At 40.6% G+C, this 25,784-nt stretch overlaps 1 pseudogene; it reads right to left on the bottom strand.

Annotated features, from left to right (window-relative positions):
• On the bottom strand, nucleotides 1–25,338 carry LOC100585412 (annotated as a pseudogene).
• Between the last annotated feature and the right edge of the window lie 446 nt (nucleotides 25,339–25,784).

The raw sequence follows: 25,784 nt of genomic DNA, 5'->3' as shown, positions 1-25,784 counted from the left end.
TCAAACCCAGAGCCAAATACTGGCATCATCACAAACAACTATAAGAATGCTGCTATCCCTGCTAAAACTGGTTTGTTGAATAGCAGCATCACATTTACGATGAGTTAGTGTTGTACATTTGGCTTTATGAGGATCTTAAACTTCTGAATTTCAAACATAAAGTTTTCCAACTTGATTGCCCAATGTAAGCATCTTTTGCCAGAAATTCATAGAAAATCTCATGTACCAAATATCACACTGGCTACAATCAAATCACCTAAGAATAGTCACATTAGACTCACCAGGTTGAATTGTATCTACATCACCTTCCATTTTGCCAGGTTTCCAACACAACTGCATTTTCACAAGACTTAGAAAGTATCAAATCACCTAACCATCACACACGATCAACATAATTCCTGTGTATGTCTCTGATAGAAAAATCAGAAAATGGATTTTCTAAGAATTAAATGGCCTGTAAGTTTTATTTGGGTTATAATCATAAGATTTCCTAATTGAATTCATCATTCTCTTTGAATTGATCCATCAAAGTTTGAGTGATCCATACCACAGGACATTATTTTTTCACCCAAAAGATAACAACCAGCGCTTAGAACTTCAACTCTGTGCCCTTCTATGCTTCCAAATATTGCCACCAGTGTGTCCATTTGGATATTCCATAATCATAAAGCATGATCTTTACTTACTGACAGGAGTAGATTTGGATCTCAAGGGTGGAATTTCAGCTCATTGATAGCATTTCCGTGGCCAACATAGTGCTTTTTACACTGTGTTGTTATGGGATTAATCATCCCAATTATGCTTCTATTGCTATCATAGGTCCATACGCAAGTGTAAAAGTTTTCGTCAGCATCAGCATCCACATAAGATTGCAACAACCGAATTTCTCCTTGTCAATGACATTCATACAAGGTAACTCTGTTGCTTCCTACAGTTGCAAAAAGTAATGGATCTTCTTCTTTACTGTGCCAATTAAATTGAACCCCAAACAGTGGTTGGTTATGATCTTCCTTGAGACTATTTACACATTTGAAAGCATATTTGCATTTCTTCGACTTCCATTTTCCCTTTCCCCAACTTTGCCTTCCAGGTGCATTTGGCATGTTTGTAGGTATATCAGGGTGTTCAGTGATTGTACCACTTTCTACTGACAGCGTCATCATTCTCCTCTCCAGAGAGGTGAGGGTTGCTGGTCTCGTCACTGCTCAGCTTCTGCTTCTTCACTGCAGGCATGTCTAATCCCACCAGCACAGTTGACATTTCCCTCTCTTTTTAGTTGTTTGAGGGACCTCCACACTGTTCTCCATAGTGGTTGCACTAATTTACATTGCCACCAACAGTGTACAAGAGTTCCCTTTTCTCCACACCCTCGCCTGCATTTGCTATTGCTTGTCTTTTGGATATAATCCATTTTAACTGGGATTAGATGATATCTCATTGTAGTTTTGATTTGCATTTCTTTGATAATCGTGATGTTGAGCACCTTTGCATATGGCTGTTTGCCATTTGTACATCTTCTTTTGAGAAATGTGTATTCAAATCTTTTGCCCATTTTTTGATCACATTATTAGACTTTTTCCTATAGACTTGTTTGAGCTCCTTATATATTCTAGTTACTAATGCCTTGTCAGATGGGTAGTTTGCAAATATTTTCTCCCATTTTGTGGGTTGTCTCTTCACTTTGCTGATTGTATCCTTTGCTATGCAGAAGCTTTTTAACTTGATGTGATCCCATTTGTCCATGTTTGCTTTGATTGCCTATGCTTGTGAGGTGTTGCTCAAGAAATCTTTGCCCAGACCAATGTCCTGGGAAAAGGACATCGTCCCCAATGTTTTCTTGCACTAGTTTCATAGCTTGAGGTCTCAGACTGAAGTCTTTAATCCATGTTTATTTTATTAATCCATGTTTATTTTTGTATATGGCAAGAGAAAGGGTCCAGTTTCATTCTTCTGCATATGGATACCCAGTTTTCCCATCACCATTTATTGAAAAGACTGTCTTTTCTCCAGTGTATATTCTTGACACTTTTGTCAAAAATGAGTTCACTGTAGGTGTGTGGATTTGTTTCTAGTTTCTCTATTCTGCTCCATTGGTCTATGTGTCTGTTTTTATGCCAGTACCATGTTGTTATAGTTAATGTAGCTCTGTAGTATAATTTGAAGTAAGGTAATGTGATTCCTCCAGCTTTGTTCTTTTTGCTTAGGATAGCTTTGGCTATTCTGAGTCTTTTGTGTTTCCATAAAAATTTTAGGATTTTCTTTTTTATTTCTGTGAAGAATGTCATTGGGATTGCATTGAATCTGTAGATTGCTCTGGGTACTATGAATATTTTAACAATATTGATTCTTCCAACCCATGAACATGGAATATTTTTCCATATTTTTGTGTCTTCTTCCATGTCTTTCATCAGTGTTTTATAGTTTTCATTACAGACATCTTTTACTTCTTTGGTTAAATTAATTTCTAGGTTTTCAATTCTATGTGTGGCTATTGTAAATGCAATTGCTTTTTTGTTTCTTTTTTTTTTTGTTGTTGTTTTTTTGAGACGGAGTCTCGCTCTGTCACCCAGGCTGGAGTGCAGTGGCGCAATCTCGGCTCACTGCAAGCTCCGCCTCCCCGGTTCACGCCATTCTCCTGCCTCAGCCTCTCCGAGTAGCTGGGACTACAGGCGCCCACCACCACGCCCTGCTAATTTTTTGTATTTTTAGTAGAGACGGGGTTTCACCGTGGTCTCGATCTCCTGACCTCGTGATCCGCCCGCCTCAGCCTCCCAAAGTGCTGGGATTACAAGCATGAGCCACCGCGCCCGTTCTTTTTCACATTGTTCCCTGTTGGCATATAGAAATGCTACTGATTTTTGTATGTTGATTGTGTGTCCTACAACTTTAGTGAATTTATCAGTTCTAATAGTCTTCTTGTGGAGTATTTAGGTTTTTCCAAATATATGATCATATCATCAGCAAACAAGGATAATTTCACTTCTTCCTTGCCAATTTGGATGTCCTTTATATCTTTTTTTTTTTTTGTCTGATTGCTGTAGCTAAGACTTCCGGTATTATGTCGAATAACAATGGTTACAGTAGGCATCCTTGGCATGTTCCAGATCTTAGAGGAAAGGCTTCCCATTTTTCCCCAAGCAGTATGGTACTATCTGTGAGCTTGCCATATACGGTTTTTATTATGTTAAGTTCTCTCTATCCTCAGTTTTTTGAGGGTTTTTATCATGAAGGGACATTGAATTTTATTAAATGCTTTTTCAGCATCAATTGAAATGATCATTTTGTTTTTACCCATCATTTTGTTGATGTGATGTATCACATTAATTGATTTGCATATGTTGAACCATCTTTGCATCCCGGGGTCAAACCCCACTTGGTCATGGTACGTGATATTTCTAATGTATTGTTGAATTCGGCTTGCTAGTGTTTTGTTGAGGACTTTTGCATCAATATTCTTCAGAGATACTGGGCTGTAATTTTCTTTATTTGATGTGTCTTTGCCTGGTTTTGGTATGAGGGTAATACTGGCCTTGTAGAATGAGTTTGGAAGAATTCCCTCCTCCTCCATTTTTCAGAATAGTTTGAATAGGAGTGGTATTAATTCTTCTTTAAATGTTTGGTAAAATTCAGCAGTGAAGCCATCAGTTTCCAGGCTTTTTTTTTTTTTTTTTTTTTTACTGGGAGACTTTTTATTATAGCTTCAATCGCATTACTTGTTATTGGTCTGTTCAGGTTTTGTATTTCTTCATGGTTCAATCTTGATAGGTTGTATGTGTCTAGAAATGTGTCCATTTCTTCTAGATTTTCCAATTTATTGGCATACAGTAGCTCATAGTAGCCACTAATGATCCTTTGAATTTCTGCAGTATCAGTTGTAATGTCTCCTTTTTCATTTCTGATTCTATTTACTTGGATCTTCTCTCTTTTTTTTTCTTAGTCTGGCTAAATGTCAATTTTGTTTAACGTTTCAAAAAATCAACTTTTGTTTCATTGATATTTTGTACTTTCTTAAAAATTTCAATTTTATTTATTTCTGCTCTGATCTTTTTTATTTTCTTCTACTAATTTCGGGTTTGATTTGCTCTTGCTTTTCTAGTTCTTTAAGTTGTGTTATTAGATTGTTCATTTGAAATTTTTTCTCTTTGTTGATGTAGGCATTTCTAGCTATAAACTTCCCTCTTAGTACTGCTTTTGCTCTATGCCATAGGTTTTGGTATGTCGTGTTTGCATTATCATTTGTTTCAAAAATTTTTTCAATTTCCTTATTAACTTCTTCATTGACCCACTGGTCATTCACGAGCATATTGTTTAATTTCCATGTGCCTGTGTAGTTTCCAAAATTCCTGTCATTATTAATTTCTAGTTTTATTCCATTGTGGTCAGAGAAGATGCTTGATATTATTTCAATTTTTCTTTTAAGACAGGGTCTCACTATGTCATCCAGGCTGCAGTGCAACAGTACAATCATGACTTACTGCAGCTTCAACTTCCCAGGCTCAGGTGATCTGCCCACCTCAGCCTCCCAGATAGTGCAGACTACAGGTGTGCACTATCACACCTGGCTAATTTTTTGTATTTCTTTGTAGATATGAGGTTTTGCTATGTTGTCCAGGCTTGTCTCAAACTCCTGAGCTCAAGTGATCTGAGTGCCTGGGCCTTCCAAAGTGCTGGGATTGCAGGTGTGTGTGACTGCACCTGGCCTATTTCTATTTTTTCAACATTTTATAACTTGTTTTGTGACCTAACATGGTGTATCCTTGAGAATGATCCATGTGCTGAGGAAAAGAATATGTATTCTGCCTCCCTTGGATGAAATGTCCTGTAAATATCTATTAAATCCATTTGGTCTGTAGTGCAGATTGAGTCTGATGTGTCCTTGTTGATTTTCTATCTGGAAGATCTGTCCAGTGCTGAAAGTGGGGTGTTGAAATCTTCGGCTATTATTGTATTGGTGTCTATGTCTCTGTTTAGCTCTAATAATATTTGTTTTATATATCTGGGTGCTCCAGTGTTTTGTGCATATATATTTAAAAATTGTTACATTCTCTTGCTGAATTGACCCCTTTATCATTACATAGTGACCTTCTTTGTCCCTTCTTATAGTTTTTGCCTTAAAAGCTATTTTTTTCTGATACAAGTAGAGCAACTCCTGCTCTTTCTCATGATTTTAAGCCCTTGATGGTAGCTGCTGCTGCTGCTGCCGCCGCTGCTGCTACCAGCCCTGCCCACTCTCTAGGTCACAAAGTAAATTGATAGGTCTTTAAGACTACACAGAAATCAAAGAGGTGGATCAGGGCCTATACAAGCTGAAAAGAAATGGCCTTGTCAGTGAGCAGCTTCCAGCTCACGTGTCTGGTTTTTGTTTTTGTTTTTGTTTTGATCCAGTCTGATTAGCAACAGAGCTGAAGCATGAAACTAGATCTTCCAATTTTAAATCCAGTTTTATATATGACAATAATTTTTGCATGGAGTTTATAATCTAGACCTGAAGACAATTCCCAAAAGAGTTATTAAAATTATTTGATAGCTAGCATGGATAGGAATAGTGTATAACCGTTCAGGATGAATACTTAGAAGAACAGCATTTATTTAGATAAGATTCAAAAAGTGTTACCTCTGTCTGAAAGTTAGCTTTGCTACTTTACAATCACATTTATACTCAGTTACCCGAATTGGATTGTGGGTTTGTATCTCTAGCCATTCCTTCCAGAGACATCCTTTTCTTCATTATCCTGGGGATCTGTGACCTTCATCAACAGCAAGAGTAGATATTCCACCTAATGCTAAATGACGAGTTAATGGGTGCAGGAAATTAACATGGCACATGGATACATATGTAACAAACCTGCACATTGTGCACATGTACCCTAAAACCCTAAAGTATAATAAAAAAAAAAAAAAAAAAAAAAAAGAGTAGATATGCCACTCACTTCAGAGTGGTTTCCATCACTAATGCTTCCAGTCTGGGATTGTCATGCTAATAATTACAATCTCGTGTACTTTAAGGTTTATGAAGCACTTTTCAACATACGTTTTCTTATTATATCCCAGAGTATTAGACACCTGAGTGGGGTCCAGGTAGAGTTTTTAGATTTAAATCCAGTTAGCAGATGAAGAAAATCAGAAGTGAGATAATTTTCTCAAGGTCCCACAAGCAGTCAGCGGCTGAGCCATGATTGGAATTCACGTCCCCCAATTTTAAATCTTGTGCTCTTCTACCACCCTCATGAGAAGGTAGTACAGGTCCCTTGTCTCCTTGCATGGAGAGGTGTGCATGCACAACAATTTTGTCTATCCTTTGTCTCCACAATACTGCAATAGGTCTTTTCTGGGCTGCATTATGAATTTCATTGATCCTAAATGCTTATGACTTTATGGGTCTCTTTCTCCATAAAAATATAAAGTGCACCCACCACTGGAGCATCCAGATATATAAAAATATAAAACTTATGTTTTACTACTGCACTGTTATAAAGATGAATATGTTTTATTATATACTAAAACATTTTCTTTGATGTAATAGTCCAAAGTTTTTCTTCTGATTTTAAAATAAATTAAGACATTTTCATTTTCCTAAAATTATTGTGGACACTAGGCTTTGGGCCTCCTGTTTTTAATGCAGAAGAGGGCCCTGGATATTTTTCTGGACAGAGTGAGGCAGTAAGAATAGGAAGACTTGCTAGAGCACTTCATAACCTGAAATTTATGGACAACCTGAATCACTGAAATCAATTAAGTGGTATAGAAAATTCTGGACATATGTAGAGGTGTGCATTTTTCTGAGGTAAGCATGCATAGTTTACATTAGATTCTCAAAGGGATCCATTTTCCAAAAACAGATTAAGAAAAAGGAGACCATGTATTGTAGTGAAGGTGTACTCAGGAATCCCATGCCAAGTCTTTTTGAGATAACTCAACCTCTGTATTTTTATGGACTATAGAGGCAGTTGCATAGGTTTTGATGCTCCTTGACTCAAGCATAGGTACTGCCCCCCAATCCCCACCCCTCAACACACACGGTCAAATCTTGAACTCTGTCCTAACAGCCCTGAAAGATTGGTCAGGTGAAGATAGCTGTACCTTCGGAGTTAGTCTCCAGGACCCCAGGATCAAGCTTCAAGTCTATCCCTTTATCCACCAACTTCTGAGACTAGTGCTCTGGGTAAGGAAAGAATTCACCCTGAAGCATGAAAGATCCAAAGGCCATGTGCTTTGGCTGGGGACAGTGGCTGACTGTTGGCAGAAGTAAGACATCGGGTGGTGTCACTTAAATGCCCTCAAGCCAGCCCTTGGCAACTTGTCTCAAATTTTTCAACAGAAGGCTCTGTCAACTAAAAGAGCCACAACACCCTTTTCGAAGCTAATAAAGAGCTGCAAACATTGGCAGGAAGAGAATCCACCCACACACTGGCAAGAGCAACAGCGTGATGAGAAGAGCCCTGCAAAGGCTAAAGAACATGGGTACAGAAGTGGCAGCTGCTAATCAGGACCAGCAGGAGGCCTAGAGGAGAGTGACTTTGATGCTGGTTGCAGAATAATATAATAATGCCCATCATCACAAGAAAGGGGTACAGCCTGGAGGGCTTGGGGGCCAGTAACTCTCCCATAGTGCGAGGGCTCAGAGCCCCACCCCCACCCACAACCCAATGGAATACCCAAGTGAGAACAGCAGCAGTGGGAGCAGGCAACCCCGCAGGAAGAAGGATTTTATCACTGACATTGTTTAGGATGGCTAGCACATGATGAGCATGAAAAGCAGACAGACTTTGAGTCAGTTTTATTATTGTTTTTAAATTCACCACAGGCAGTGCCGCCCTCTCCTCCTTATTGCCTGCACCTGGGGTGGAACTCTCCCACCACCTCTCCCCCACTTGGCACAGCATTGCCCCAATCACTAGGGCCTGAGAAATAGTGGAGATGAAATTAGCCTCCTACTACTGACAGATTGCAAAATAACTCTGGCTCTCCTGGAGGGAAGGCCATCCATTTGTAGTTCTTCCCACATAGGCCCTAGGAAGCAAGTGGGCAAAGGCAGAAAATGCTAAGTCAAGTCCTGGATGGAGTGATGGCAGCCAGTATCCCACAGCTAGAGAGAATTCCTTTCTGTTCTACTCTTGTAGCTTGCTTCAAATACAAAGGGCATTGATCCATGTGGGCTGCAGAAAACACTTCCATATGGGCACAGTATTAGATGCCTGGGTCTTCAAGTGCTTAAAGTGAATGGGAAATGTAGAGTAGGCCTTTCATAATGTACCATTCCAATTATCCCGCCATTTTGGGGGCAGGGGGGTCCAGGATTGACCCTTCTTTTTACCCTAATTAAGATCTCACGTAGAAGTTTCTTCTAATTTGTGGGAGAAATACCTGCTTACCTTGTTTGCCTTTTTCTTCTATTAAAGCTGTATTCCCTCCTGTCTTTACACTGCTTTTCTGCTCTAGCCTCACCTTGGAAAGTTTCCTTTGCGGAGTCGATTTAAATGAATGCTGTATCTCTTTCACTCATACACCAAAAACTTAGAAATCTGGCCTTTTCATTTCAGAAGGATATTTGGGGGTGGGAGGGGAAATCTCATTAGCTTGTCAGTCAAATGTATATTTGCAAACACTTGGTACACATCAAACAATACAGACTTGGATAGGAAACAAATGTACTGTGCTTATTAAATTATTAGTATTATTATTTTTATGAAAAGGAATGCCTGAGAAAACAAATGCATTTGGGTGTGTTCAACTACTCTTAGTTTTATAATAGGATTTACTCTTTTCTTTTTAAAAATCCCTGTTCTTCAAACTTGTAAAAATAATAAATCGTTTATTTCCATGTCCAACTTGATTCCCTAGTGTTTGATTACTGTTTCACCAAAAGGAAAATAAATACAATGTGTGCTATTAAAGTAATTCAGTGCAAATTGGGCATAACACAAAATTGCATTATTAACAGCTGTTAAATGACTATAAAATGTAATTAGACACACTCAATTCACTACTCATGAACTGCACCTGATTTCTAAAATATCAATTTAGAACTTTGATTATTCATGACAAAAGAGAACATACTTAGATTTTAGGTTTAAATTCCTGATAATGGATGTATTCCCCTATGACCTTTACTGGGATTCCAAATAAGAGGAGGAGGAAAGAGTTGTTTAAGCGCAGAAGGGGGATTGTGAGTTATCATGTGGGTGCCGGCAGGTTCCCACTGAATCCCTGCCAGCTGCAGTGAGGCATGAGTGCCTTGGTTAAATTTTAACTCTCTGCTTGCAAAGAAGCAACAAAGCCCGGCACAGATACTTCTATTCTAGATGTTTACGACTGTTGCTCTTCTTGACTCCTCAATTTCTTGGCTGCTTTTTCAATGTATCCTGTTAATTTGCTTAATAAAAATAAATAAAATAATGCCAGCCAAAGTATGGGGATATTCATTCTGCACTTTCCTCCTCCAAGGCAGGATGGAGGCAAGATGACATGAAGTCCAATATATGCTTTGGGATCCCATGGGAACATAACTGGTTCTCATTGCAAACTCCTTACTCTAGTCACCCTGGCTTTTCCTACTCTGCCCCTACCTACCTTCTCAGTCTGATTTCCAGCTTCTCCTCTCTCTAGTCAAGGCTGCCTGCTATTTACCCAAATGTGCCTTGGGTAGATTACTTTCCCCTTTTCATAGTCCTCTCTTTCCTTCAAGCTACAGTTCCACATGCACATTTCCTTCTTGGAGCTTTGACTAACCCCCCAATGAGAGGTCCCCTTTTCTTCATCAGATCCCCTGGAGTCTCAGCCTGAACCTCTTCTATGATAGTTGCTACACTGTTTTCTGATGAGAGGTTGGTATTTCACAGTGGTTTATAGTATGGGCTCTGGAGTCAGACAAAATTGGGTTTCAATCTTGGTGCTTCTAATCTCTCGTGGTGTGATTATGAGAAAGTTGCGTCACTTCTCTGAGCCTCAGTCTCATTATTTATAAAATGAACACAATAATAGTTTTATTTCCTCATTCTCAAATCATGAGGACATGAGAGTTTTAGAACTCAAAGATTTGGGGATTTTAAACGGTATAGTGCACATTTTGTATGCTACAAAACACCCCTCAGAAGGGATACTGCCTTGAAAGCAAACACCTTAGTACTTCTACAGTGAAACAACTGAATAATTACACGAAGTAGGTTAAAATGACAAAGAATCTCATGTCAGTTCAGGTCAGCTTTTACTGCCAAATTGGTTCTGGAAAAAATCATATGAATCAACTTTGGGTTTTTAAAAACTCTGTACTTTAGAATTGTAGATAAGACTGTAGACTTGTGAGGGTTAAATAAAATATGTGTAACACTTAACATAGTGCTGGCACATAATAAATGCTTAATGAAACTAAGCTATTGTTACATGATAATTTGTGTACTTGGCTTTAACCCCTTATTGTCAGTGAGCTCTTGGAGAGGAAGAGGTTTTGTCTTAAATGGCCAACCCCATGCATTGAATTGTACTTTGTAGGTGCTCAATAAATGGTCTTTGGGAGAAAGTCATCATCACATTGCTTAAATGCATTTCCAGTTACAGAAATGTAGAGCCTTGTAAATGGCTATAATCTAAAGATTAGATCTGAATTCCTCCAAATAAAGCTTACAGTCTGGGCCACCAAGAAGTAAAATATGTCAAAATAAAGGCACATGGATTTTCACAAGGAGAGTTACATTGCTTAGTCTCTCACAACAATCATGCAAACCTGACTAGCTTTCAGACAGAGTGGGAAAAGAATGCAGTTGGGAGCAAGCACGCTATCCACAATCTAGCAGGAACCAAAGCAAGGGCAAGAGAGAGGCGTTTGACCCAGAGGTCATGTGAAGCCCGAGTGGGAACTGAGAGAAAGTAGCTGACTCCTGGGTGGGATGAGCACTTTGGTGGCATGAGTTGGTGGTCTGAGGGCATTCACCCTCCAAAGGCAACCTGCACAATCAAGACTAATTGGTCTTTGTTGGCAGCCTCAATGCAGTCCCCAATCTGAATAGGTCTCCTTCCCTCAGGCGGACACCCCTAGGAGGATTCAGCACTTGTGAGTAATTTGGCCAAGCCTAACTTGAAGTAATAAAACTTTTAGAGCCTTTCCAAGATCTTTCTACAGGAAAGAAAGATTCTGCAGGCAGACTAGAGGAGCTTTTCTTCCCTCAGCACAGGTAATGGCCTCAATGAACCCCATTTGGGATATTCATACAGATGAAGGGAGAATAGAACCCTAAGGAGAAAAATGAGCTGCCTTCTACACCGGTTGAGATATAGTTTATTGAATGGCAGGTCACTTCGCTTGGATGATCAGCCATTTGTCATATGTAACTGGAGGCCTCTGAGAAACAGGGACAGGGAATGTGAAAGGAATCAATGGGAGTTCTGGCCCAAGAGAAACATTTGCCAGCATGAATTCATTCATTAACTTCTCTAAACTCTGCTTTTGTCTTTTAGCCTCAAGGCCACTCCTGAGTTCAAGACGGTCTCAGTGTAGGAACTAGTCCTATTAACAGGCCATAGGGTCTGCCAAGAGCTAGCCAGTGCAGGGTCTTTGCTCCTGAAATACTTCCCACAAAGGCAGTCATATCGAAAGAGGATCTTTAAGTGCATGAGATGGGTTAGATTCACTTTGAAATGATGGTCTTATATCAAAAGATATGCCTGGAAATTAACAAGCCTGGATGCGGCTGTTTTAATTTCAAGAAATGTATGTGAACCTATACAGCTCATAGGGGGTCTGGCCAGTTATCACAGTGATACTGACACTGTTGAAAGTATTTTTGAGACCCCTTTTTGGGGACTACCTTCAGAGCGTGCACTGTATTCTTAAGAATCTCTTCAATGGTGACAAATCTATATCTTTGTGGGGTGAATTTGATTTTTGGAAAGAGCCATAAATTACCCCAAAGCAAAAATCAAGTAGGCAGCCTAGGACATACCATTTAAACATAGAGTAATGCAACCATAAAAATGAAAGAAATAATGGCATTTGCAGCAGCCTGGATGGAGTTGGAGACCATTATGCTAAGTGAAGTAACTCAAGAATGGAAAACCATATATTGTATGTTCTCACTTATAAGTGGGAGCTAAGCTATGAGGACGAAAAGGCGTAAGAATGTTATAATGGACTTTAGGGACTCGGGGAGAAGGGGGAAAGAAGGTGAGAAATAAAAGACTACACGTTTGGTGCAGTGTACACTGCTTGGGTGACTGGCGCACCAAAATCTCAGAAATCACCACTAAAGAACTTATCCATGTAACCAAAAACCACCTGTTCCCCAAAAACTATTAAAAAAAAAACAAAACTAAAAACATAATAAAAACAGAGTAATGAAGAAGCAATGCTTTTCCCAGTGACTAACCCTAAAGGGAAAAGAATGAACTTTCACTGAGCACCTACCACGTGCCAGTTACCTTTATAAGACCTTAATCTTACTTCATCTTTAAAATAACTGTCTTAAGGTATTAATACTCTCATGTATAAAATGGGGCTCAGAGAAGTCAAGTACCTTCAGCAAGGTCACACAGGTCATTGGTGCAGAGCTGAGATTGATGGCCATTTCTTCCATTCATCTGCAAGCCAGAGAGTGTTCTTTCTGTTATACCACACTGCCTTCTTTGAAGGTCATTAAAAGGATAAAAAAGGGTTATCCTTCCCATCTTGATACACTCACAAAATTTCTTTCTCATTTTCACACCAAATAAAATAAAGTGGAAAAACATATGTTATTTGTTTTGAGATAGGAGAATGCCAGGAAAGTTAGGAATGAGTCAGGCATTTGTAAATCAGACAACTTTAGATGCTGAAGAAGAGCTTTTTGTTTAAAGAAACCCTGGTAATTATTTGATAAATGTAATAATTCTGATGGAAATGACTTATTTTTCCTAGTTAACCTATATTTTAACTTCCAAGTACAACTGGCAGTGGTGGTGGCCCCCAGGGAATTTACATTCTAGTGGGGTGGACAGAATCCCCCTACCTCAAAATCAAGTAAACAGATAAAAAAGGAAGCAGCAGATAATTGCAAGTTCTAATGAGGTCTATGAAGAAAACAAGTAAGAGGCTGAGATAGAGAATAATAGGGGCATACCTACTTCAGGCCTCTCTAAGGCAGGACAGGATGGCACATGAAGTGTGGGGCCAAGAGCCTTGCAGACAGAGGAAACAGTATGTGCAAAGGCCTCAAAGCCGAAAAGAGCTTGCTATGTTCAAGGAACAGAAAAAGGCCAAGATTATGGTGAATGAAGAGAAGTAGTGGCACCAGATGAGGTGGAAGGGAGGGTTAAAAGCAGATCGTAAAGAGTTTCCCAAACTGTGGTAAAGACTTTGAATCCCATTTTAGATAAAACTGGATGGGTTTAGGAAGAGGAATGACATGATGGATAGTCACTGAAGGTAGATCACTGGCTGCAGTTGTGGAGACTGGTTGGAAGAAAGCAAAAGCAGAAGAGGGAAGGCCTCTACTGTAAGTGTAAAGGAAAGCGATGATAGTGACTGGGACTAGGGTGATGACGGTAGAGATGGAGAAAGGAGGCTGGACTTAGGATATATTTAGAGATGGATTCAAGGGACTTCTAATAAAATGGATGTGGGGACTGAGGAAAAGAAGAAGCCTAGGATGAATCATACATTTGCGGCTTGAATGACTTGGTGAATGGTGGTGCCAATCACGGAGCCAAGGAAGGCTGGAAAAGGAAGTGTTAGGGGGGAAAAATCAACATTCAATTTTGGACTTGCTAAGTTTGAAAAGCCTTTAGAAATATCTACATGGAGATGCCAGTTAGGCAGTTGGAGATGTGAATCTGGGCTAAAAACATAAATTTGGAGGTCATCAGCATATGTTGTTATTACAGTCATGGACTTCATAAGATCACCCAGGGAGAATGTGTATATAGTAAAAAGAAGATGGAAACAGATTGAACTCTGGGGCTCCCCAACATTAAGAGGCTAAGCAGAGGAGGAGTCAGCAAAGGACACTGAGAAGGATATCATGTAGAAGGAAAAGGAGAGAGTGCTGATTTTTGACCTCCGAAAGTTCATGAATCCGAGGGCTCTAGGATAAGGGGAACTTGGTACTATCATCCACCATTACTGCAGTAGGACTTAGATGGTTCTTGTAAAGTCATGGTGTCTAGTTTCGTGCTTGATAATTAGTACTAGTTCCTGGCCTCAGGTTACTGGTCTTTGGGGTCAGCTCCTGTGTCAAATAACCTGCTGGTAGTACACTTTCTTGGTACCCTGGACATTAGTAAACCAGCCCAGGAAGCTTCCTGGAGTGCCCACAGCAACACTGATGGGTGTAGGCAAAGCTACAGCCTTGGGACTTAGAGCCAGGCAAGACCAAGCACCTATAGGTAGCACAGAAAATCGGTATTCAAAAGACCCATAAGGCCTTGCCCTATAACCTCCTTGGGGAATTCATCATGTAATCTGATAAACTGTGTAGTATTCATTTAATGTCCATCTCATGCCCTAAACATGCCCCCCTCAAAGCAGGAATTGTATTCTGGCTTGTTTCCCACTTTACCCCTGTGCCTAGCATAGTGCCTGTTCATGCTAATTAACAGACTTACAAACCAGATCAGCAGTAGGGGATTGGTATGGGTTGATAAATGTGCTTATTGGAGCAAAGCCAAGTCTATGAGATTCCTGACTCCCAGAAACTACTACTATTGGGGGCTCTAGGCAGGCACCAGCCCCAGCAGCTCTGTAGGCAGTCAGAACACCTTTACTCACAATATTTAACAAAAGGGAGGTGAGGCTATAGAGCTGAGATTGGGGGTTGCACTGTCATCATCAAGCCCGAATGTTTTCCAGTGGGTCTTAGCTTGTATACCCACATGGCATGAGGCTAGCTTTGCCAGTGTTAGAGCAGAGTCTACCATTGGCTGTCGACAACATGGTAAGCGTCTCTTTGTTGCTTGTGCTCCTTCACTGCTTCAAAATCAGCCCAGCTGGTATGGAGCAGGATCTGCTAGCCATCAGATGTAGCAAGTGTCAGCTTGCTTTGGATGTGTACACAGCATCCACGGGTTGGACACGGTTGCCCCCCTGCTAATGAGAGCACCTCCTAAGAGTAGGGATTGCTTGGGGGCCTGTGTCAAAGCTGGATGTTCCAATGAAGGCCCACAAACTGTCCTCATTCCGGGGCAAGGCCTCTATTTGACAGCTGGGTCTCTGGGGCAGAGCAGCTGGTTATGGACTGTGTTGTAAAGGGGAGTAAGTCCACCTTGTGGGGTCTTTAAGGATCACTCCAAACACAGCCATGGAAATTATACTGGGAAAGGACATGAAATGAAAGGATTTATTATACTCACAGGCCCTAGAGACAGAAGGCATGGCGCACCAAACAGGGCCATATGGGAGGAGCTCCCAGGGAATAGGCTCAACCAAGAAGGTGGGGAGCTGAGAAAGCAGGGACCTGTGGTGAAGTGCATTTATTGAGAGTCAGAGTAAGCAAAAGGCATGAGGGGATTTTACTGGTGCATCTGAATGTCTCTAGGTCCCAGTTGGGGGAGGGTGAGAAGGGGAACTTGTGGCTGGGCCCAGCCTTATCACACAGGTGTATATGGTCACCTGGGTGGGGTGCTCACAGTTGGTTTGTGGGGATGTTGAGGAATCAGGAAAATATGGAGTTTTAAAAAAATTTCCAATACATAAATTGACTGTGTCTCCCCGAAGTTCATTTGTTGAAATCCTGATCCTCTATGTGAAGGTATTTGGAAATGGAGCCTTTGGGAGGTGATTAGGTAATAAGGGTGGAGCCCCTGTGAATGGGATGAGTGCCCTTATAAGAGAAACCCCAGAGAGCTCTCTTGTCCTCTTTTTCACCATGTGAGGACACAGCAAGAAGTTAGCAATCTGTAACCCAGAAGAGGGCCCTCACACAAACCCAGCCATGCTGGCACCATGATCTCAGACTTCCAGCCTCTGTAACTGTGAGAAATAAGTTTCTGTTGTTTATTAGCCATGCAGTCTATGGCACTTTACTGTAGCAACCTGAGCTGTCTAAGATACAGGTGGCGAACTCCTCCCTGACAGAGGTGATAAGTAGCTCCTGTGGGGCACTCACACAGCATGACAGATGCCAAGAATCCAGTTTGGCTTTCCTGTGGGCACTTCCTAGCTGCCTATGTGGAATTACCTGCCTCTACTGCCAGAACTACTTACAAAAACTAAAGTACAATTTGATCCATCAACACAAGAAATACTAGTTGCTAGGGGTCATCAAAGTATCTAAGTACATGAAGAATTTCGATAGCAGCACATAGTGGTTAAGAGCATGGGCTTTGGAGACAGACATAACTGGGTTCAAATCTTGATTCTACTATCAGTCAGGCAATGTGACCAGGCTACTTAACCTCTCTAGCATCAGTGACTTAATATTCAGTGGGATTATAGTAACACACACACATCTCCCAGTGTTGTTAAGAGGGTGAATGAGATCATGTATGTATAATTCTCGACATGGCACCTGCCACATAGTAAATGCTGTAAAAAATGTAGCTATTACTATGATCAGAGCAGCAGTAGGCATAGTGGTCAGGAGCTAGTCTGGGGCCAGTCTGCTATGCCACAATTATGGCTCTGCCTCTTACTGTGTGAATTTGGGCAAGTCATTTAACGTTTCTAAGCCTCAGTTTTCCCATCTGTAAAGTAAGAGTAACAATTTTTCCTACCTCAATGAGTTGTTTGGGAATTAAATAGGAATGTATATTCCATGAGATTTTTGTAGGTGTGGCTGGATTTGGGGAAAATAAAACAAAATGACAGAAACAATTCAATGGAAAATAAGTTTGGGAGTCACTCTGCACACTATATATCCTTCTTAGAGAGTCACAATGCACCTAGGCATATGACTAAAGGCTCTGGCAAGTCCTGCAGTGAAGCAACCCTATTATTGTTACATAATTCCATGTTTCTCAAAATTATAGAATCTACACCTTCTTTTCATGCTACATATATTAACACCTGGTAAACCAGTACCCATGGGATACTCAGAACAGTGGTTGACACACTGTAATGTTTCAGTAAGTGTTAGCAATCAATATTGAATATTATGTATTAATTCCCTAAGAGGATGGTGCCACAACTGAGGTGGGTGGCAGGGCTTTTGATTTTCTTTTTAGTTTTTTTTTTTTTTGAAAACTGGTTTTTTATTATTATTATTATTATACTTTAAGTTCTGGAATACATGTGCAGAATGTGCTGGTGTCTTACATAGGTATACATGTGCCACGGTGGTTTTCTGTACCCATCAACCTGTCATCTACATTAGGTATTTCTCCTAATGCTATCCCTCCCCTTGTCCCCCACCCCCTGACAGGCCCCGGTGTGTGATGTTCCCCTCCCTGTGCCCATATGTTCTCATTGTTCAACTCCCACTTATGAGTGAGAACATGCGGAGTTTGGTTTCCTGTTCCTATGATAGCTTGCTGAGAATGATGTTTTCCAGTTTTATCCATGTCCCTGCAAAGGACATGAACTCATCCTTTTCTATGGCTGCATAGTATTCCATGGTGCATATGTGCCACATTTTCTTTATCCAGTCTATCATTGATGGGTATTTGGGTTGGTTCCAAGTCTTTGCTATTGTGAATGGTGCCACAATAAACATACGTGTACCTGTGTCTTTATAGCAGAATGATTTATAATCCTTTGGGTATATACCCAGTAATGGGATTGCTGCATCAAATGGTATTTTTCTAGTTCTACATCCTTGAGGAATTGCCACACTGTCTTCCACAATGGTTGAACTAATTTACACTCCCACCAACAGTGTAAAAGTGTTCCTATTTGTCCACATCCTCTCCAGCATCTGTTGTTTCCTGACCTTTTAATGATCATAATTCTAACTGGCGTGAGATGATATCTCATTGTGGTTTTGGTTTGCATTTCTCTAATGACCAGTGATGATGAGCTTTTTTTCATATGTTTGTTGGCCGCATAAATGTGTTTTTTTTGAAAAGTGTCTGTTCATATCCTTTGCCCACTTTTTGATGGGGTTGTTTTTTTCTTGTAAATTTGTTTAAGCTCCTTGTAGATTCTGGATATTAGCCCTTTGTCAGATGGGCAGATTGCAAAAATTTTCTCCCATTCTGTAGGTTGCCTGTTCACTCTGATGGTAGTTTCTTTTGCTGTGCAGAAGCTCTTTAGTTTAATTAGATCCCATTTGTCAATTTTGGCTTTTGCTGTCATTGCTTTTGGTGTTTTAGTCATGAAGTCCTTGCCCATGCCTATGTCCTGAATGGTATTGCCTAGGTTTTCTTCTAGGGTCTTTATGGTTTTAGGCATTACATTTAAATCTTTAATCCATCTTGAGTTAATTTTTGTATAAGGTATAAGGAAGGGGTCCAGTTTCAGTTTTCTGCATATGGCTAGCCAGTTTTCCCAACGGCATTTAATAAATAGGGAATCCTTCTCCCATTGCTTGTTTTTGTCAGGTTTTTCAAAGATCAGATGGCTGTAGATGTATGGTATTAATTCTGAGGGCTCTGTTCTGTTCCATTGGTCTATATATCTGTTTTGGTACCAGTACCATGTTGTTTTGGTTACTGTAGCCTTGTAGTATAGTTTGAAGTCAGGTAGCGTGATGCTGCCAGCTTTGTTCTCTTTGCTTAGGGTTGTCTTGGCTATACAGGCTCTTTTTTGGTTTTGTATGAAATTTCAAGTAGTTTTTTCTAATTCTGTGAAGAAAGTCAATGGTAGCTTGATGGGAACAGCATTGAATCTGTACATTACTTTGGGCAGCATGGCCATTTTCATGGTATTGATTCTTCCCATCCATGAGCATGGAATGTTTTTTCATTTGTTTGTGTCCTCTCTTATTTCCTTGAGCTGTGGTTTGTAGTTCTCCTTGAAGAGGCCCTTCACATCCTTTGTAAGTTGGATTCCTAGGTATTTTATTCTCTTTGTAGCAATTGTGAATGGGAGTTCACTCATGATTTGGCTCTTTGTTTGTCTATTATTGGTGTATAGGAATGCTTGTGATTTTTACACATTGATTTTGTATCCTGAGACTTTCCTGAAATTGCTTATCAGCTTAAGGAGTTTTTGGGCTGAGACAACAGGGTTTTCTAAATATACAATCATGTCGCCTGCAAAAAGAGATAATTTGACTTCCTCTCTTCCTATTTGAATACCCTTTATTTCCTTCTCTTGCCTGATTGCCCTGGCCAGAAGTTTCAATACTATGTTAAATAGGAATGGTGAGAGAAGACATCCTTGTCTTGTACCGTTTGTTTTATTTTGTTTTGTTTTGTTTTGTTTGAGACAGAGTCTCACTCTGTTGCCCAGGCTGGAGTGCAGTGGCATGATCTTGGCTCACTCCAACCTCCGCCTCCCAGGTTCAAGCGACTCTCCTGCCTCAGCCTCCTGAGTACCTGGGACTATAGGCGTGCACAACCACACCCAGCCAATTTTTGTATTTTTTAGTAGAGACAGGGTTTCACCATGTTAGCCAGGTTGGCCTTGAGCTCCTGACCTCAGGTGATCTGCTTGCCTTGGCCTCCCAGAGTGCTGGGATTACAGGTGTGAGCCACCATGCCCAGCCACTGGGCCTTTGATTTTCTTGGCTTTGGTTTTCTCTGGTAGGCAGGCAACCCCAGGCTTCACAGCAGAGGGTAGATGGGGCTGTCTCAACTGATTATCCTTGTATATACTGCAATTAATGCATAGTGGACAACTGCAGAAGTCAGATATAAAGCAAAGGCCTTGGAAGCATATGCTTTGCTCCTTGACTATCTATTACTCAGGCTTTGTAGCACCAACAATTCGCATCCAAAGTCAAGAGAAAAGACAGAAAGGGTAGCAGTGCACCCTCCTCCAATTCCCACTTACAGTGCTTAAGCACATTCTTCCCTTCGCACCACCCACTACACCCATACATACACATTGCACAGTAGCCTCACATCCTCACCCCAGCAGGAAAGGTAGTGAATATAGGAAGAGGGTGCCTACATAGAGAAAAAGCACTGGCCTGGGAGTCAGGAGATCTGCCTTTTACTCTGGCATGGCCACTAATAAGCTCCACAACCTTAGAGAAAACTCAAATGGAGACCACCTCTCTGGGCTCACACTTCAGATTTAATAAATTGAGAGACTGAACTGGATTATTTCAAAAGTTCTTTCTAGCCCTAGCATTAACATTTAAAGTGAACAGAGATGATCATGTCCATTTTTTAGAATAGGAAACAGGTACAGAGTGATTAAGTGACTTTCCCAGGAGTATACCAATGGTAAATGGTAGATCTGAACTGGAACAGGTCTCGACCCCCTGCCTTCCCACCACAGAGCTGCCATGATCTCCCTAGATCCCCCTGTGTTCTAGGAACCACAGACACAAAGTGTGGAAACAGGCAATTACAAAACAAAACCAAAACAAGCAAGAAAAAATTAGAACATACACTCTGCCATTCTTAAGGGATCTTCTAAATGGCCCAACGGACTTTTTTTGGGGGGGAGGGCATCTCATGGTTGTTCATCTTTTCTATGTTTAGTCCTTTCTCATTCCTTCCTTTTTCTTTTCTGTTTTTTTTTTGAAAGGATTTGAAAGGTAATCTATTGTAAAGCACATTTCCCCTTTATTTGTGCTCAAATTTTTTTTCATCATAATCATTCACTTTCCTGTTTACTGAGCGCATATTATTTATAACATTTATTTTAGGTTTGGGAGGTGCATGTGAAAGTTTGTAATATAGGTAAACTCATGTAATGGGGGTTTGTTGTGCAGATTATTTTGTGACCCAGGTATTAAACCTAGTACCCAACAGTTATTTTTTCTTTCTACTCCTCTCCCTCCTCCTACCCTCCACCCGCAAGTAGACCCCAGTGTTTATTTTCCCCTTCTTTGTGTTCATGAGTTCTCATCATTTAGCTCCCAGCTATAAATGAGAACATGCGGGTATTTGGTTTTCTTTTCCTGCATTAATTTGCTAAGGATAATAGACTCCAGTTCCATACATGTTCCCACAAAAGACATGATCTCATTCTTTATTATGGCTGCATAGTATTCTATGGTGTATACGTACCACACTTCATCTAGTCTGTCATACGTGGGTATTCAGGTTGATTCCATGACTTTGGTATTGTGGATGGTGCTGCAATAAACATTTGCATGCATGTGTCTTTATGGTAGAATGATTCATATTCTTCTGGGTATATATCCAGTAATGGGATTGCTGGATCTAATGGTATTCTTGCTTTTAGCTTTTTGTGGAATCGCCATATTGCTTTCCATAATGGTGGAATTAATTACACTTTACACTCCCACAAACAATGTATATGTTCCCCTTTCTCTGCAACATCGCCAGTATCTTTTTTTTTTTTTTTTTTTGATGGAGTTTTTGCTCTTGTCACCCAGGCTGGAGTACAACGGCATGATCTTGGCCCACTGCAACCTCTGCCTCCTGGGTTCAAATGATTCTCCTGCCTCAGCCTCCCAAGTAGCTGGGATTACAGGCATGCACCACCATGCCCGGCTAATTTTTGTATTTTTAGTAGAGACGGGGTTTCGCCATGTTGGCCAAGCTTGTCTCGAACTCCTGACCTCAGGTGATCCACCCGCCTCTGCCTCCCAAAGTGCTGGGATTACAGGCATGAGTCACCACACCCAGCCTTCTTATTTTTTAATTTTATAGTAGTAGACATTCCGACTGGTGTGAGATGGTATCTCATTGTGGTTTTGATTTGCATTTCTCTAATGATCAGTGATACTGAGCTTTTCTTCATACACTTGTTGTCCACATGTATGTCTTCTTTTAAAAAGTGTCTGTTCACGTCCTTTGTCCACTTTTTAATGGGGCTGTTTTTCTCTTGTAAATTTGTTCCAATTCCTTATAGATGCTGGATACTAGACCTTTGTCAGATGCATAGTTTGCAAATATTTTCTCCCATTCTGTAGGTTGTCTATTTACTCTGTTGATAGTTTCTTTTGCTGTGCAAAAGCTCTTAATTAAATCCCATTTGTCAATTTTTGATTTTTGTTGCAATTGCTTTTGGCATCTTCATTATGAAATCTTTGCTCGTTCTTATGTCCAGAATGGTATTGCTTAGGTTGTTTTCCAGGGTTTGGGGTTTTACATTAAGTCTTTAATCCATCTTGAGTTGATTTTTGTATATGGTGTAAGGAAGGTGTCCAACTTCATCTTCTGCATCTGACTAGCCAGTTATCTGAGCACCATTTATTGAATAGGGATTGTTTTCCCCATTGCTTGTTTTTGTCTGCTTCATCAAAGATCAGATGGCCGTATGTGAGCAGACTTGTTTCTGGGCTCTCTATTTTGTTCTATTGGTCTATGTGCCTGTTTTTGTACCAGTACCATGCAGTTTGACTACTGTAGCCCTGTAGTATAGTTTGAAGTCAGGCAACATGACACCTGTATCTTTCTGCTTCTTGCTTAGGATTGCCTTGGCCAATTCAGGCTCCCTTTCTTTTTCTCGAATGGCTCTATATGCTTTTCTTGCCTGTTACCTAATCTTCACTTATTTCCTAAGCTCCAAATTGGGGGAAAAACAAACAAACAAACAAACAAACGACAAAAAAAAACCTTCATGCTGTTACAAGGTGTGTCTTTGATATGAGTTTTTTGATATGGTTTGAATCTGTGTCCCTGCCCAAATCTCATGTCAAATTGTAACCCCAACTGTTGGAGGTGGGCCTGGTGGGAGGAGATTGAATCATGGGAGCAACCACCCCCATGAATGGTTTAACACCATCCCTCAGGTGTTATTCTCATGATAGTGAGTTCTTGTGAGAGCTCATTGTTTCATTGTTTAAAAGTGTGTAGCACCTCCCCCAACTTGCTCCTGCTCTGGTCACATAAGACGTGCCTGCTTCTCCTTCACCTTTCACCATGATTGTAAGTTTCCTGAGGCCTCCCCAGAAGCAGAAGCATCTATGCTTCTTGTACAGCCAGCAGAAATGTGAGCCCATTAAACCTCTTTTCTTTATAAATTACTCAGTCTCAGTTATTTCTTTATAGCAGTGCAAAAATGAACTAATACAGTTTTCCACGTGTAATTGGACCGCCTTTCTTTCTCTTCCTTCGAGAGCCTCATTTTCTCTAATGTATTGGTTCTGAAACTTGACTGTATATTCAGAATCACCTAGAAGCTTTGGTTAAAAAAAAGAGAGAGAAAAAAAGATTGCTAGACCTCACCCCAGAGTTTCTGATTCAGTAGGTCTGGAGTGAAGCTGAAGATTTTGAATTTTTCGTAAGCTCCTAACTGGTGTGATACTGCTGGTCCTGGAACTACTGCTTTAATGAGAGTTTAAACCTGCTATCTTCATGTTCCTACTATCACAATTTAGTGCCAATGGAAAGTTAGCCACAAATAGCCCTTGCTCTAAAGAGACCTTTTGTTTAAATCAGAAACAAAAAAAAAAAAAATGCTGTTTGTTTGGGGTAAATCTCATCCAAAAGTGATTTGCTTTGATTGTGCTGATTGACAAGTGTCATTTTTCATGGCTTATTAGTAATTCCAAAGCTTGTGAGTAAACTGAAGGTTCAATAATGAGCCAATGATGGCATGAATAATCACAGCCTTATTTATGAGTAATGACATCTAGGAAAGCTTCCTGTGACATTTTTCTACTCTCTGATCAAGAATACTTCTTGTTTGGTTTATAGTTTGCATCCAGAGGAAACTGACAGAGAGTTGACCTGGTGTGTGTGGAAAAACATTAATTTGGGAATCAAGGAAAACAGGGTTTAGTCCTGGCTCTGCCATTGACTAGTTGAATGACCAGCTTCTTTCCCTCTCTGGGCCCTAGACTTACAGATGTAAAATGAACTTACTGGAAATATATATTTCATGCAGATTTTAAGATGTGAAGCCAGTTTGGGAGGAAAAAACCCAACCAAACAGTTCAATAGTAAAATATGTTCTGAAATCACTCCATTCTACATGCCCTTCTTAGAATGTCACACTATTCCCTGACATATCTCTTAGTCTGTTTTATGCTGCTGTAACAAAATACTACAGGCTGGGTAATTTATAATGAACAGGAATTTAATTGGCTCATGGTTCTGGAGGCTGGGAAGTCCCACAATAGGTCTTCTGCAAACTGGAGGCCAGGGGTTACTGCTAACATGGCTCAGTCCAAGTCCAAAAGCCTCAGAACTAGGAAAGCTGATGGTGTAACTCTTAGTATGAAGCCAAGGGCCTGAGAACCTGTGGGGCTGGCATCTAGCAAAAGCCTTCTTGCTTCCTCATTCTACGCTAGAAGGCAGAGAGGCAAAAGAGGGTGAGATAAAGGGACAAAATGAAGACCAAAATTGTCCTTTTATAATGAACATGCTCATGTGATAACAAACCCACTCCCAGGATAACAGCATTAATCCATTCATGAAGGCAGTGCCCCACCTCCCAACAGTGCTGCACTAACAACCAATTTCTCTACACATGAACTTTGTGGGGGCACATTCAAACCATGGCAGCACATTATAAAGGCTCTGAGAAGTCCTGCAGTAGCACAACCCTTTAGTGTTTTTAACTAGAGTATATGACCATGACACACATCTTAATGCTACTAACACCTCATAGACCAGTATTCCAAAGGCAGCAATCATCCCAGGATGATCTACAAGGGCTCTTCCAACGTGAAATGCACTGAGTCTGGGACGTGGCTCTCAAGAATTGCAACTGACATCACAGGGATTGTGTAATGCCTGTGATTTAGGGAAAGCAGAAGCTCATACCACCAATCCAGGTTATTTTTTATTTTCTTATTTTCGAGACAGGGTCTTGCTCAATCACCCAAACTGGAGTACAGTGGTATGATCATAGCTCACTGCAGCCTTGAATTCCTGGGCTCAAGCAATCCTCCCACCTCAGCCTCCTGAGTAGCTAGGACTACAGGTGTGCATTACCACACCCAGGTAATTAAAAAAAAATTTTAAGATGGAGTCTTGCTACGTTTCCCAGAATGGTCTCAAACTCCTGACCTCAAGCAATCCTGAAGCCTCAGTTCAGGGTTCTTTTAGTGTTTGGTAGTTAGGCAAAACCTCCTGAAGGCATGAGCACTTCACCACTGTGAGAACTATGCCTGTATTTACATGTGTGCTGGTTTCCACATGTCAAGATGCTGCACTCACTTTCTCGGGCCTTTAAGAAGGGCCTCAGGCTCCCACTTTACTGGGTATTGAAGATGGCTGAGGGACTTCCTCCTGGTAAACTGCGCTTTTGCTGTGACCTCCTTTAAATTACCGGGGGTTTTCTCACTCACTCTCCACCATTTCTGTGGTTTCCATAGATCCCTCAACCCCATACAATGTCAATTTCCCCTGCATAAGTGGCTTTAATGTTTTATCTAGCTGATCTCTTAAAAGCACCACCATGTCTACTAGTTACAGGTGTAGGTTGAAATTCCAGAGTGGGGAATGTTACGTATGTACAATCTTCTATAACTACATATCACTTTTCAATGTAGTGTCTCATAATATGCTGTCAATTTGGGGAAGGATTTTTATTAATGTATGTTTGACAGGTAAGGAAACTGATGCCCCAAATGGGCTAGTGATTTTTCACAGATTATAGAGTCAGTGAATACCAGAGCTAGAACCTGAGCCCAAATCTTTTCACTCCCAAGCTCATATTTTTGCCTTTGAGAAAGTGCCCATAGAAAGCATTTTGCTTACTTGCATGGATTCATTGATAGTGGATGTGTGAAGTTCTGTATCAAGGATTCAGAGGGTGGGACTAGAATCAGCTTTAAAAAAAAAAAAGTATTGTGATCAATCAATCCTGAATGTAGTTTGGAGTAGAAGTCAGAGGGGCATGGGAA

Source organism: Nomascus leucogenys, chromosome X (genome assembly GCF_006542625.1).
Source record: "Nomascus leucogenys isolate Asia chromosome X, Asia_NLE_v1, whole genome shotgun sequence".
NCBI lineage: Eukaryota > Metazoa > Chordata > Mammalia > Primates > Hylobatidae > Nomascus > Nomascus leucogenys.
The sequence above is the reverse complement of the archived record's forward strand: the minus strand, read 5'-3'. Positions and strand labels throughout refer to the sequence as shown.